The sequence below is a fragment of the Adiantum capillus-veneris genome, chromosome 25 (genome assembly GCF_014529385.1).
Source record: "Adiantum capillus-veneris isolate H3 chromosome 25, ASM1452938v2, whole genome shotgun sequence".
NCBI lineage: Eukaryota > Viridiplantae > Streptophyta > Polypodiopsida > Polypodiales > Pteridaceae > Adiantum > Adiantum capillus-veneris.
In genome coordinates this window covers 113,401,982-113,417,235 of record NC_140955.1, presented here as the reverse complement: position 1 = coordinate 113,417,235, position 15,254 = coordinate 113,401,982, and positions in this window count along the sequence as shown.

The window sequence follows — 15,254 nt, the reverse complement described above, 5'->3', positions numbered from 1 at the left end:
ATGCCCCTTTTCTTTAGCTTTTTGGCATGCTGTTTAAGGGTGTATACTAAGACATAGTCGCCCGTTTTAAAGTTCTTGTTCTTGACATGTTTGTCAAAAAACTCTTTCTGTTGTCTTTTTTTTGCATAGATGGCCGCTACAGCATTGAGTCATAACTCATCTAATTTTTCAAGGTCCTCTAACCGTTCTGAAAGTTCATGCCCCGTCCAATCCAATTGTTTTGCTACCCTTAGTGTGGGGATTAAAAAGTCAATAGGCAATATTGCATTTAACCCATATACCATATTAAATGGTGTAGCATTAAGTATATGCAACTCGATAGGCCCACAATGCCGAATAGAGCATCTGATCCCAATCTGTTCTTGTTTCACTAACCAGTTTCGTAAGAACCGTGCACAATATTTTGTTGGTCGCTTCCGCTTGGCCATTGGCTTGTGGATGATAGGGTGCAGATTTGTGATGAATTACCATAAACTCGTTTAAGAGATGTTGGATAACTTCATTTACAAAGTGTGTTCCTCTATCACTCACCAGCTCGATTGGAAGGCCATAACATGTAAACACATATTCATATAAGAATTGTGCCGTGGTTCTAGCGTCTGCTTTCGTTGTGGCTTTTGCTTCCACCCATTTGGTCATGTAGTCCGTGGCCACTATGATATATTGTGCTTGTGAACGATACGCTGGTGGAGTGATAGGACCAACAAAGTCCAATCCCCATTTGGCGAATGCTCGAGCACTCATCATTGGTCTTAAAGGCATTTCGTCTCTTTTAACTGGTACATTAGTGCGTTGACATTCATCACACCTTTTCACGAATTCTGCTACATCTTGAATCATGGTCGGCCACCATATACCTGCAACCATAATGATTTTTACGGTTCTCTCTGCTGAAAAATGACCACCTGCTATGCCTGCATGAGCCTGTTCCAATAATGGAAAGTAGTCATTTTCATGAGGAACTAACCTCAGCTGGTCATCAGTTCCTCTTTTGTACAATTGGTCACTAATGAGGGTATACCTATTCGCTTCGATTTGTAAAGCCTTTTGTCTGGCTTTAGACCAATCTCCTGGTATCTCCTTATTAGTCAAATAATCCACAATAGCATGACTCCATGCGGGTGCTACTGTTACTTGGTATAATGTGGCATAATCCACAGTGGTATTGGATGTGCAAAAGTCTCATTTCTTGATGTAATTTGCTACATCGCCTGCCATTCCTGGCCAATACACTCCAAGTCTTCTTAATTGTTCATACATCATTTGATTTCCTCTATGGAATCCCTCTGTTTGTGTGTGGGTCTCCTCTAGATACGCTTTGTACTCCTCTGGGCCTATACACAACCTTAGAATTCCATCATTTCCATGATAGTACATTCTTCCCGCAAGCATTGTGTAATTTCGTGCTTGTCTAATGTCTTCTACCATGTGTTTGTCGTCAAGATTCATTCCATATGTCAGCAACGGAATAATTTGCTGTGACCATTTCGGTACCATCTCTATATTAAACAGGTATGCGTCTGGGAGATCATCATCTACTCCGGTAGCTTTTTCACCATGTAGTAATCGAGAAAGGTGGTCTGCTCTTTGATGAGTTTTTACTTTCTTAACTACTACCGTAAAATCAAACTCCAGCAACACAATGAACCATCTTACAATTCGTCCCGTGTTGCAAGGTTTGTTTACTAAGTACAAGAGTGCCTGATGATCCACAAAGAATGTGAATTTGTTCGCGAGTAAGTAATGCCGAAATTTATTTACAGCATATATCATACCCAATCCTTCTCTTTCAGTGGTAGTATAATTCTTTTCTGCACTATTGAGTTGTCTACTAGCATAACTGATTGGAAAATCCATCTTTCCCTCATCTGGTTGTGCTAATATACAGCCTATTGCAAATGCCGAAGCATCTACATGTACATGGAAGATCTTTGACCAATCTGGTGCTTTTAGAATTGGTGTAGATACCAGTGCATCTTTTAGTTTCTGGAATAACTCCTCACATTCATTTGTCCAAATGAAGAGCGTTATTAGACTATACAAGGGTTTGCAATTACCGCGTACATGTAGATAAAACGTCGGTAGTATCCACAATGTCCCATAAATGATTGTACCTCTCGTACAGTGTTTGGTCTTGGCAATTCTATGATCACCTTTACCTTGTCTTCATCAGTGGTAATTCCATTAGCCGACACTATGTGGCCTAAGATTTTACCTTGTTGTACCATGAATACGCATTTTTCTGGGTTGAGGCAAATCCTATACGTTCTGCATTTTTCGAATACCTTTCTCAGATGATCTATATGGTCTTCTCTCAATAGAGAATAGACACACAAGTCGTCCATGTAAATATCCAAGAATTTTCTCAAGTATTCTTTAAAAGCGTGTGTCGTTAATCTCTGAAATGTGGCTGGAGCATTGGTCAAGCCAAATGGCATTACCCTAAATGCCTATATGCCCCATTCGGTTGCAAATGCTGTTTTGTATTGATCTTCTAGTTTTACCCCCAATTGGTTATAACCAGAGAATCCGTCCATAAAGCTATAGGCTTGCTTGCCTGCCACTCGTTCCAGGACGTGTTCAGTGATAGGAAGAGGGTAGTGAAGGGGATCGGGGAGCACCACAGACGGAGAGTGAGAGAGAGAGAGAGAGAAGGAGACACACACGATGTGGGTGGGGAGACTCAAAGAGTGAGCAGCCCCCTATACACTTATGCTATGTATAAGGTATACAAGTCAGTGGGTGCCCAGACTCTGGGCGGCCGTACAAGGCACAGACGCCTATACCCCAACAACCTCCCACTTAAAGGCGACTGTGCCTTTAAGCAAGGGAACCTAGTCTAAAGACTACAAAAGGTGAGAGAAAACCACTCTCGACCGATGCCCACTGGCTGGCTGTGATCGTGTGCATCCGGCTGTCCTGCTCCCGTGTAAGTCCATACACCACCAGACGTACCGCACACGTACTGCAAGTATGTACGCAATACCTGCATATCTCCCTCGTGCACTATGCCATCATCAGTCAACAAACAACTGACAACCCCAACTGCAAATGCTCCCACTGCAACTGCGATATCCGGTCTCAAGATCAACATCTCATACATGAGACCACCGAATGCCGATGCAATGCTAGCGGGCCCTGCTAGCTCTACGGAGCATGCATCAACATATATATTGCTGGCAATAGGCATCTCTGACTGACAAGGCGTGTCAGCCACATGCATCTCCTGACTGTCCGCAAAAGACGCATCAACCTGTCGTGCAACCTCAGAGCAAACTAGCTGCTCTAGGTGTCTTCTGGAAGACATATCCTGCACAACTATATCCCCATGCTCACTGTCGAGCATAGAAAGGAATGATTGCATAATCGCTGACGTCTCAGCCTCCTCTGCAATCATCCACTGCAAACATGACCACTCAATATGCTGTGACTCACTAGAGCTCTCATGCTCTAACTCCGTATGCATAGACTCTTGCACAACGTCATCCTGTTGTGACTCACTAGAGCAAGACCGCTCTACCTGTCTATCCTGCATAGAAGTATCTCGCACAACTGACTCTCTGCTTTGCTCAGTCACTAGCAAAGCATGCATGTCTGACTCTGTCACCTCTCTGTGTGACTGCTCAAGTCGTGCCCCAACTGTGTGCACAACGAGCTCACTACTCTGCACTCCATGCAAAGCACCCTGCAACCCATGAGCAAAAGAGACTCGCCTGCTCTCTCGCTCTCTACCTGGCTGCATGATCACAGAGACAGCACCGTCTCTCACGTGATCCACATGCAATGGGTAACCTGTACCACTCTTGGCACCTCTCGCAATCACTAGCGAACCCAAATGCATCACAAAATCTTGCTCTCGTAGCGAAATCTGACATCCACTATTCCGTAACTGTCTGACTGAGATCAAATCCCGTCTCAGATCTGGCACATAACGCACATGACGCAGGGTAAATCTCATACCACTGGGCAAGGACAAACATACGTCTCCTACACCCTCAATGTCATACAAAAAACCATCAGCCATGTGCACACAACCAAGTCTCCCACTAAAAAACGTGCTAAACCACTCACGATGCGACGTGACATGGAAAGTAGCATCTGAATCTAGTAACCAATGTGAAGACAATGTGCAATCCGATATGCAATCCGTAGACATAAGATTGTCTGAAGACAAGCTAGATGTAAATGTGACATCGCCGTCACAAGCATACTCAGTAACCACCGTACTCATCTCACTAGCATATGTCATGCCCAAATTTGCATCACGCATCTGTCGACTCCGTTCTCTCAAACGCCTGAAACATCGACGCCTAATGTGCCCTCTATGTCCACAATGCCAACATGTCAAGTCTCTATGCCGTCGAGACTTGCATGTGGGACCAATCTCTCCCATGGACATAGAAGTGGGACTAGACTCCCCGGTAGACATGGATGTCGCGTACATAGCATGTAAACTCTGCCATAAAGCATGAGTTGTAGTCTCCCTCGAGACCTGCCAGTCAACAGACTCAACCAGATGCAAATAAATCGTAGACATTGCCAACTCATCAAGATCCTGCCAATCATCATCACGCATAGACTTGGGCTTCGCCGATAAACCACGCAAGGGTTTATCCTGCCCCAAATCCGCCAATGCAACAAGCATATGCTCCTTCCAAGCAACAAAATCTGCACCATCAAACTGTGTCAGACCATAACGCTGGAAGTCAAATGAAAAATCAGCCATAATGCTCTCAAAAGAGCAACCAACAATGAGTAGCAAATGTCAACCAAATCAGCCCTAAACTGGCTCGAATCGCATCAACAAAAGTCTGCAAATATGGCTGTAAAATCTGATGCAAAGTTGCACCAATAACCGTGCAAAGCCTTGCACAAAATCACAAGTCAATATGACTCAATCGCGCATATCTGACAAAATTTTGGCAGAGTCTCCTTTGTAACTGGAGCAAAATCTCAACAGTAAACCTCAAAGAGACAATAATATATGCCACAATGGCCAATCCGGGAATAAACTCGACCGGAATCACCTCACAAAGTCATACATATGAGCATACCCGCTCTTGCCGGAGTACCACTCAACGGCACCTCAAATGACATACATGTGAGTGATGATTGCTGCCAAAATACCTTTCAATCGATGACCAAATGTCTGCCAGATAACTATAGCAACATTTCGCAAAACCTTGCAAGATCTGTCGCTATGCGCAATACGAAATACGGCACACAAGGGCATACACACACGATGTGGGTGGGGAGACTCAAAGAGTGAGCAGCCCCCTATACACTTATGCTATGTATAAGGTATACAAGTCAGTGGGCGCCTAGACTCTGGGCGGCCGGGCAAGGCACACACGCCTATACCCCAACAGGTAGTTGTCTCTTATTGTTGCTACGTTTATCTTCTTGAGATTCAAACACACTCATAATTTCCCATCTTTCTTGGGTACCACCATTATCGGGGACACCCAGTCCGTGTGTTCTATCTCATAAATAAATTCAGCCTCCATAAGTTTGTCTATCTCCTCTTTTATCCTTTTGGCGAATGTCTCATTATACGTGTAGGGACGTTGTTTGCTTGGCTTTGCATCAGACTTCAGAGGGATTGAATGTTCACAAATGTTAGGATCCACTCCCTTCAAATCTTTGTACGACCATGCAAATACATCTCGAAATTCCTTAAGTGTTTTGATCAGTAAGTCCTCTTCTTCTCGACCTAGATCTGTGGCAATGTAAGCAGGTCGAGGATTTTCCCCTAGCTCTGCTAAGTCTATTTTTTTGGCATTCTCTGGCCCATCGTAGGACTCGTTTGATTTAAGCTCCCTCATTGGTTGCTGAACCACCAATCTTCTTTCCTGAATGGTGTACTTACAATAGTGAGGAGGTACATCTATCTTTTTACTCCCATCACTAGCGTTCGCTCCATCGCTACTTTCCATTTCAGTTGTCCATATATTTTTAATTTTTTGTTTCAACTCATTGTATCTCGTTTTTCATTCAATTTTTGTCATAATTGGACTACCACAGACATTCAGTTTTTCTGTTGCAACTCTTTTTTTTGGTTTGCTGGTTTTCTTAGGTTTCAACAGTCTGGACTTAAATCCTGAGTCTTCAGCAACCTTAAGAAATCTTCCTGACACTTTATCCTTAGCACAATCAACAGCATGAATGTTCATAAGGAAACATGTCTTACCCTTAAACTCTGGCATGGGTCTCAACTTGGTTGGTGTACTGACGTGGTGTCGTTTACTCTTGTATCTTTTTTGGCGTCTCTCACTTTGGTTTGGGAAATTGTAGAAGACGTCATTGTCTTGATCTTGATTGTCGTCTCCCTCTGTATTTTCCGACTTCTCGTCATCCGCGTTATCCTTGTTTTCACTTTGATTAGAAGAATCATAAAATTCTTCTCCTTCCTGCTTGATTTCTTTAGTGGGGATGTCCACATATCCCACTATCTTAATCTCAAGTTTCATTTCTGTTTTATGGATCCTCATATTCTCAGTACCTACCTCGTCCTCGTCCTCCTCCACAATTTTGCTCAACATGTAGTATGGTATGATATCGTAGCCATTCTCATCACAAAATTTGGTGGGAGTGACTTCATTGACGCATACATCCAATGTAGCCAAAATTTGAGACCATTCTAGGGGTTCGAGCTTCTCTTCAAGAAAAGGTTCTCGTATATAGGCATCGTCTTCCAAGACCCTCTCTAGTGTCCTTTCATCGTGGTCAAATTCACTACATTGAGATGCTCCGCACATCCATATCTCTTTTTTCTTAGAAAGCCACGCTGGGACTTCTGATCCACTAATGGTGGCTGAGTCAAATTCTTCCACAGGGGTTCTCGTGACATCATGGTAGCTATGATTTTTCATGTTTACGCGTGTAGTAGTTTCAGCATGTCTTAGATACAAATAATCATACTCCCAGTCCTGCACCATTTTGAGTTGCCTCATGAACGGCCTACCAAGGATAATTTCATAGTTGTTCTTCTTGCCGAAATCTACTATGGCAAAGGTATGTTCGTACTCTATGCCACAGGAAGATACCACAATTTTCTCAAGCAATCCTACAGGCCTTTCTATGTGCCCATCCGCCAGTTGCAATTTCATTCTAGTTGTTCGTATTGCTGGTTTTCCCCATTTTTCCCATAGCAATTTGGTCGCAATAACAATGCCAGCTCCACTATCAAGTATTGCCTTAGTCTCTATGCCATTATACTCAATTGGTAGGGTCGTGTTGCCGTCTTCACCCTCACAATACTTTCCTACCTTGTTAAGTGGCACTGGTCTAGTGTTGACTTTCTTCGGTTCTGTGTCATTAAGCTCGATTTCGAAGAACTTAAGAGGCGTCCTTATGCCAAATTTTTCAAGACATTTGCCCACTTCCGTCCACATGCTTGGCCTAATTTTTAACAATTCTGCCAATGTGATTGTACACATCACCGGAGTGGTCAACAAGTCTGTCAGGATTTTAGTGTCCAATTGATTCAAACCGCCTATTCTCTGAGAAGGTACTCTTCAAATTTTTGACCTTGCCTCATAGTCCCCCATATATGATGGCAAAGTTCTGAGAGATTGTGGTCTGCTATCTTCGGATGCAACTGAACCATTATCCCCTTGAAATGATTTAACGTCCAAATCCCATGGAGTCTTATTCAAGTTCAGCTCCGAGAAAGGCGCTGACTCGACTGTTTTTGTCTCATATTTTTCCTGAGCTTTTCGCACCGTTTTCCATAGCTCTTCAGGCCAATTTTCTTCCACAATAAGGGAATATGGTGGAAAATCTTTCAGTGATTCATCAGTGCTATTAGGTACGTCTTTTGCATCCTCTACATCCGGAAAGGATTTAATGTTTTCTATCTTGTCGGGTATCCTTTGTTCGGTTTTGTGAGGTGTTTCATTGTTTGGTGGTTTGATTACTCTATCTCCTGCTTCCATAGGTGGAGGCTCCAGTAAAGCTTGTGCAGTTTCAATCAGCTGTTTGCACATCTCTAGTCTCTGTTTTTCTATCTCTGGATATGGATATGTCATCCACCTTTGCTCTACGGTCTGTCTGTTCTTCAATCTTGCTTCATATGCTTGCAAGATTGCATCTAAGGGTTCATTGATCTTATCTACCAATACCGACCCTCCTGAGCTTGCACTCTTTGGTCCTTCCGTTGATTTTAGAGAGTCGCACTCTCTTTGCTGTTTAAGTTGCTCTCGAGCTATCATTAGCTCGGCTTCTACATCTTTTTGTTTTCGCTCATGTCTAGCTTTCATTTTCGCTCTTCGTTCTTTCCAAGGATTATCACGATTGACGCTAGACTTGTCAGTCTTGATTTCTTCTTGATTTTGATCATTACTCTTGGGCTGATTGTCATTTTTCCTTGCTTGGGCTCTCGTCAAGACCTTAACATGAATCGGAGTTTCGTTTTCTGACCCTCCACTGGACGGTAGCGCTCCCAGCATATTCAAGGTAGTTTTTGCTCCTTTGCTCCAGTTTTTAGGGCAATCAGGGATCAAGTGAGTAATTCCACACTCCGTGCAATATGCGTTGACCCTAATGATTTCGTCATGAGGGCAGTCCCTCAGCTAATGGTCTCCTCCACACTTGTAGCTTGGTCCTTTAGGCTGTTGAGATGCTCCGGGGCTCCTCTTTGTTGGTGTGCAATTCTTTGCCTGCTCATGCCTCCGTTGGCTATGAACAACAGTGTTCTTTCATCCAGGCTATATCGTCCTTCTCCCGCTGCCTGTGCAGCAGATTGGTGGTCCTGTATTTCCTATCATGCTCCATGGTTCTGGTGTAGAGGGTTCGTCCGGTGGATAATAGACAGAGTTCGCCGCATATCCATTGGGCTCGTCATAGTATGCATGCATAGGTACCAAAGCCTTCTCGTCCGACTCAATTACTGTGGGTGTGTATCTTATGCCAACTGGTCGTAATCCTGGTAGAGGTGGTTGTTGTCCCAACACTGGTTGTGGTCTTTCTACGCCTACAGGTCCTGGTAGGTTGCCTGTTTGATATCTAGGCATCGGTGGGACTTGAGGAGATGTCGCCTGAGCTTGCGGAGCATATGGTCGTTCTCTCACATATCCCTTGTTATAATAACACTCCTCCGTCCCATGGTTTGTCCAATTTTGTTCAATCGCACACCATTTTGGTTGTTTAGCTTGTGGTTTGGAATGCAAGTTAATCTTTTTAAGCACTTCCTCTACAAGCTGCTCTTGGCTTACCGCTACTTCCCCCTTCAGTGTTGTCTTAGCAGACTTGCCTCCGCTTTGTTGTGAGGAAGAATCATCTTCAAGATCCTTGAACTCACCCTCTTTGTAGACCGCACAATTGTCCACAAGGTATAGAGCTTCCTTGGTTAAATCATTCAACATAGTGCTCCTTTTCATATGTAAGTCCTTTTGAAGATCTGCATTCCTTAATCCTTGGATAAATATAAGCATAAGTCTGGACTGAGTTGGCAGTTCTTCCATGGGACAGAACTTAACATATCTTTTTAATCGGAGGGTGGCCTTCCGCACGGACTCTCCATCTTTCTGTTTGAATTTATAGATTTGCGAGACTGTATTATGAGCTATCCCCCTTTGTGAGAATTCCTCGATAAACTCATCAAACACTTCCTCCATAAACTCAAAGTCTCTTCGCTCCACCGAGTCAAACCATGTAGCCGCATCATCCTCTAAGGTTAAACCGAATCCTGCAAATTGGGTAGGAAAGTCTAGCACCTCTTCAGCTCTAATTACACACACAAAGGCTGCTACATGATCTCTTGGATCCCTGCTTCCCGTATATTTCTTGTTTACCCATTTTTGCACTTGAGAAGGTCTAATTCTACGATGGTCTCCAAATCTCATCATGGGATCTCCCCGTCCTAGTCGATATACCTCCTCTGGTCTCCTTTAGTGGCCAGGTTCCTCTCCCAATGGTGCTCCTAATCCATAATTTCTAGCAGTTCTCGTGAGAGATGGTTCATCTCTCCGAACTCGTTCTCGGGGTGTTCTTCTAAGCTCAGTTGACCCCTGAGTCTTTGGCTTACTCTCTCCTTGATACTGTGCATAGAGTGGTGGTTCTTGTAAATCCCTTAACCCTTGTGCGGTTTGATAACCCTCTCGGGTTCGGTCTTGTTCTAATGTAGCACTCTGTCGAAGCCATGCCTGCAGTGATGGCTGAGTAGCTGGTTGGTCCTGGTAGTTGGACGTCGGTGGTCGGGTAGAATGTGAGGTAACGTCATACTCTTCTGAAAAGGGATTAGTCGACTTGCTAGGGGTGTAGGTGGCTCTTGGTACCTCGTCGGGGCCATAGGTCGATGCTCCCGGAACTGTTGCCTTTTCAACCTCTTCTGGGAGAATACGTTTGTATTCTCGTCCGTATCTGTCAACAAAAACAATATCCTTCCCCATAGCAGTTTCATAAGAAAATAAGTAAAGAACCTTGTCTTTGCTTAATTCATTTGGGTAGGGTTCCTTGCATCGAAAGTAAGAGAATATTCCCTCGCTTTCATGCTTGTAAATCCCTACATTCTCATTATAGGTTGGGACCCTGGTTGTTTTCTTATCATACATAAAAAACGCTCCAGGTCGATCAATGTTAGGAGGCGGTTCTTGGGTTTCTGAAACCATTTTCCCTTTTGCCACGTTATCCCCATATCTGTTGTAATCCTCAAGGTTACTCACTATCAGATAGTGGTTTCCCTTTTCGTCTCTGAATCTGTCTCCATCATCGTAGACTTGAATTATCTCTAGTCTCTGAGCCGGTCTTTCTTCAATACAAATACACTTGCGTCCCCGATAGTCAGAATAGATTAGGGCTCCCCTCAAGTTAGTTCCTTCCAAGAAGATTATAGTGAACTGGGTTTCGTTTAAAGGATGTAGGGAGGTGCTCCCTCCTAGCATTGGTCCTTCACCGTTGAAACCTACTGGCTGTTGACTCTCCATCATGAAGAAGGACTTTTCCGACGAAGTGTCAGTATCACTACCCTCTTCAATGATTGGTGCCAATGGGTCTAGTCTCGTCTGAGGTACACTCTCTTCTGTGGACGTGGTGCTAATTTGACTTTTGACACTTTTAGCTCCCGAATTAACAAAGGCTCCTGACCTTAAATACATAAGAATGAAAGTTTTGTTGCAAACTTAAAGCTTACCTGTTGTTAAGGCGGTTACGCCGCTAGCGGAAGCTAAATAGAGAGAACTCAACCAACAACAGAATTTGTCAGACGAGAACGGAGCTTGACCCGCAGGCGCATGGAAACAACTAGGTGGGTGTCAAATCACCTACTCGACCTTCTAATGACAATCACTACTAAGGAAATCAAATCTAAGTTCTAAAATACGCAAGTGACTGAAATCCGTACTACGAACGAATGCTATACGAAACAGGATCTAGAATCATTGAATCGATCTCAAACTCAAGGGGAAGTCTATACACTAGGTAAGAACAACACCCTAAAGACTTGAACTGCAAAATCAACCTATAACATCTCCGTGCGGTAAATGCGTATGGAGACAGGCCGAAAAATATAGGTGATCGAAACTTGACCCCGATGGTACTAATGTGTAGCTCTACTCGTTGTGGTTCTATAGATATGCTGCACGCTCTATTCCGACACACGAGTTGGAAGAAAACTCACACCGAAGCTCGTAGGAACTTACCACACATAGAAGTCGATAGCGCGCACTCTTGGTATCTGTGCGTAGCTCTCGCCGTTGCTAACACAATGGCGGTGTCGCTTCTCCAATGGCGGCTCCGTAGCTCACGTAGCAAGTAGATAAGACTCTCTCTCTCTCTCTCTCTCTCTCTCTCTCTCTCTCTCTCTCTCTCTCTCTCTCTCTCTCTCTCTCTCTCTCGGACACAGTCACGGCGCTCCAAAAACTCACTTTGATCAATAATCTGAATCTCCTTAGGTTACAAAAACTTTGGCTTATATACCTCAGCCTTGGAGGTGAGAACATCTCTAACTAATTACATCAGCAAGTGAAATTACTTCGGAATTACAAGCTGGAAACTCAATTGAGTCCCGTTACTTAATGAATGGCTCAAATCAAAATTAATGTCGGAAAGACATTTATTACAATCAATGGTTACAAAATGATGAGTGTGAGCAAAAATGTGGGTGTGATCCTCTGCTGGCTCAACACTCCCCCCCTCCGCGTTCATGTCGTCCCTGACATGACTTTTATGCTTGGTCAATAAAGTCCTGTCGTCTTGAGCATCTGCAAATGTGATTCGTATCGTAGGTTGCGGATGGTCAAGGTTGGGCCGAATATTTTACTCTCGTGGGTGAAAAAGCCGGTGTAGAAAGCTTCTTCGAATGTTTGCATGTGGAAGCTAGGCAAAAACATAATCCTCTAGTATAGGAGGTGCAACACTTTTGGAGAAGGCTGCAATGAAAGATCATACATCATATCACTCACTGTGTCGGCCGTCGATAGTAGACTCGAGGTCGTGGCTTTATCTGGCGCGAACACTTCAATGCAAGCTAAGAGAGTCCTGCAAATTTTCTTGAGCATCTGACACGAAAGGTCAGGAGAGCCAGTAAAGAGCTTGATGGTGCCCGTTAGGGTTTTCACCATGTAGGCTTTACCTATTCTCTCTCCTGCCTTTGGTCCTGGCATCCTGGGGTAATTAAGCCAATTTGGCTTCTTTTCTGCAATCCTGCCATGCTCTTTCCAGCTTCTGACTCTTGGCACCGGGCAGAAGGTTGCATTCTCGCGAATCTCCTTTGGTGCCTCCACCAAGTAGATGAGGTAGGCTGGGTATTTGTTCAGCCAACCTTTCCTCCATCTAGGCTGCGAATCTACAATCTTCTTTGATTGTTCCTCTTTTGTGATGTTGCCTTCGTAAAGAGCGACATACTGCTCCTCCTCTATTCTCTTTTTCGTTTTTATCACTTCAAACTTCATCAAAGGGAAAGGCAGGCTGGGTTGCATCCACTCTTCATGGAGCACTTTTGTGTCTAATCCCTGAAGTCTAATGGAGATTAGGAGTCTCCTCTCCCATTCCATTTCCGCCTTGGCACTCTCCTCTGTTGACTTTGCTATTTGGTCATGGAGCCTTTGTTCTTCTTCTTCAGAGATTCCTGAAGTCGAGGCCACCTCGTGAACTGGGGCTGGATCTTCAATTGTGGTTGCCTCTCCAGTTTCTGGTAGCTCTATGGCTGCTCCACCTGATTCTTCTTGTGGTGTCTCTGTCTCTCTTCTTTGTTGCTCTTGTAGATCTTGGAGCTGTTTGCGGAGGGTCTCATTCTCTGTTCTTAGTGTTTGATTTTCTAAAGTGAGCCTCTCCTCTACTGCCAATGATCCCTCCGCAATGTGCAACCTTTGCACTTGCTCTAATCTTAGCTCTCTTTGTAAGCTTCGGACCTAGTCTTCCAGAGCCGGTACAAGAGCTCCCTCTTGTTCGGTTCCTGCTCTACTAGCTCTAGGGGTAGTCCCGAGTCTAGTGATTGTTCTTTCTTGGAGCTTGACTCTTTCCCTTAGCTCAATGAGCTCATCTTTAGCCGCCTCCAACTCATCTTCTATCCTCTCCTTTGCTTCCTGTGCACTTGTTACCTCTCTTGAAGCCTCGGCTAGCTGGAGTATCAAGCCGTCTCTCTCGTTTTCCGCGTCATAGAGTGATGCTTTATGACTTTCAGATTCAGTCATAGCATCCTCTAATTTCCTCTGCAACTCGGCTTCCCTTTGTTTGGCTGTCTCAATCTCCACTTCCTTTGCCTTGGATCCTTCTTTGATCTTGTTGAGCAGTTCATGCACCATGTGCATGTCTTTTTCATCTTCATCTGTCAACTCTAAAGCTTTTTCTGCCACCACCTCCACTGGCTTCGGCTCTTCTAGTACGTTCTGCTCGTCCAGTTTCTCTTCACTCTCTTTTGTACTCTTTATTTTTTCCTCTGTCCCTCTCCGATCATCTTGTTTTTGTAGGTGGATCCCATAGACTGCCTCAAGGGCCTCTTCTTCAGTGTACCCTATCGCTACCAGATCCTCATAATCGTTTTTCTTTTGCTGAATTGGATCTATCTCCTTTTTCTTGGTCCCGACCTCCGGCTTTTCCATACCAGCCGTGTCCATCTCTACTGTGGTCTCTTCCACAATGATTTCCGTCTTCTTCGGGCTTGGTACATCAGTAAAGGAGGGCTGATTGTCCTCAGTCATCTTGGCTTTCCCTTTGTTTGCTTGCCCGTCTTTCTCTTGAGGTTCAGTAGACTCATCTACTTTCTTCTTCCCCTTGTCGTCCTTTTTCAGCTCAGCTTTTAAAAGCTGTACTTCCTCTTCAGTGTATGGCTCGACAGGTTGCTGCTCCAGTATAGCCTCTGACTCCTCATAAGCTCTAATATATTGATCATATTGATCAACATGTGGCCTGGCTGAGCTAGTTCCGACTTTAGTGGGGTCTGGAATCCACTTTTCTTCAAAGTCCCCCTTTAGAGCTCTTTCCGCTCTAAACTGCTCCACCAGTCTTTCCATTCTTGCCGCTTTCTGACTTTTGGTTTGCTTGGGAGCAACCTTCTTCTTTGCTTTCTTCATAAGCGGCTCATCCACATCCTCTTCAGGTTCTGAAACTATTTCTAGTTTCCTGCGTGCTCTTGTGGACGCCCTCTTGGATACTTCCGGCTGTTCTTCCTTCTCATCGGCTTCTCTAAGCCACTCATTCTGGGAGGGAACCTTTGGCCATTGATCTCTGGCTCCAATAGCTTCATAAGCTATTTTTGTCAGAACTTCAGCTCCTCCTATATACTTTGGCTTCTCGTTGTGCATGGCAATTACTTGCTCGTGGATGTGTTGAGCGTAATTCACCTCTTTTGGCATATTGCTCTTCAATGCCCATGTGATGGTAGTTGCAATGGCATGGGTGGTGTCGTATACTTTTGCGGTCTTTTACTGCAAATATGGAGAAACTGGTTGTACAGTCGGCAAAGGGTTGCCGCTCTTTGGTCTGCCATATCTCCATAGGTTGCATTCTTTTTCTTGGACCCATAAACCTCTATAGCCTCCCTTCTTTCCCTGACAGAGCTCCCTTTGTTGTGAAGCTTCAATGCATCTGCAATGAGCTGTGGAGTGATCTGTACCTCTACTTTCTCTCCATCTATTGCTGTCAATGTGGCTTTCCCATCCTTCTGAATGGAGGTTGCCAACTCATACACTCTTCTTGTATCTACACCTGATGGTCTCGAGGTGAAGAATCTGTGCAAGTCTGCCCTTTCCAGGTACCTGCTGATGTTCCCTGACTTGCTATAATCCACCAATTCTTGTGGGATCATCGGTATATCC